This window comes from Octodon degus, unplaced genomic scaffold (genome assembly GCF_000260255.1).
Source record: "Octodon degus isolate 3935 unplaced genomic scaffold, OctDeg1.0 scaffold00317, whole genome shotgun sequence".
NCBI lineage: Eukaryota > Metazoa > Chordata > Mammalia > Rodentia > Octodontidae > Octodon > Octodon degus.
Window position 1 is genome coordinate 218132 of NW_004524893.1, and position 796 is coordinate 218927.

Below are 796 nucleotides of genomic sequence, written 5' to 3' on the forward strand. Positions count from 1 at the left end.
TAAGGGACCGGGGAGATGGCTCAGTTGGATAAGCGCTTGACAGGCAAACGCCAGGATCTGAGTTCAATCCCCGGTTCTGAAAAAAAAAAAAAAAAAAAAAAAATAGATAATGTGTCAACCATTGTTAATCAGGTACTCTTATTTTGAAAATCTGAACAAATGTATTGTTGTATGTTGTATGTTACCCTGTTTCCATCTTTGTTTCTGATTTTTGTTCTTGCTTTTGTTTTTACTCTTCAAAATAAAATTTTGGGGGGTGGTCAGTGAACAACACTGGGTTCAATCACAACCCTGCTGTGGTTAAGTCCTGTACAGTTTTAGTGGATTAGGTCCCTTGTCATCACTTAAAGTAACTTCTCAAATGCTGCCAGATGGACAAAAGGTTAACGAGAATACAGAAGACTGTTGCTAGCCAGATAATACAGTTAGGAGTAGAACATGTGAAAATCATTTTAGACACTAGATGTAAAGAACTTTGATCATATCATCAGAGGACAGTGATACACAATTTTATAAACAAAAATGAATTTCCGTCAGTTTTTTGAAAGACTTTTTTTTAAAGAGAAACAAAAACAAATAAGAAAAAAGACAGAAACAAAGCAACATAAAACAACCTAAATGGTACAGAATTTCAAAACAAGAATACAAAATTAACAATGGTTGTTATATTATATATTGTTATCATCAGACTTGTTGCTCAGATTACCAGACATAGATATGTGAGATTGATCAAGCAATTAAATAGTAACTCTTCCTTTCATGAAATTCTTTTTTTTTTTTTTTTTTTTTTTTTTTT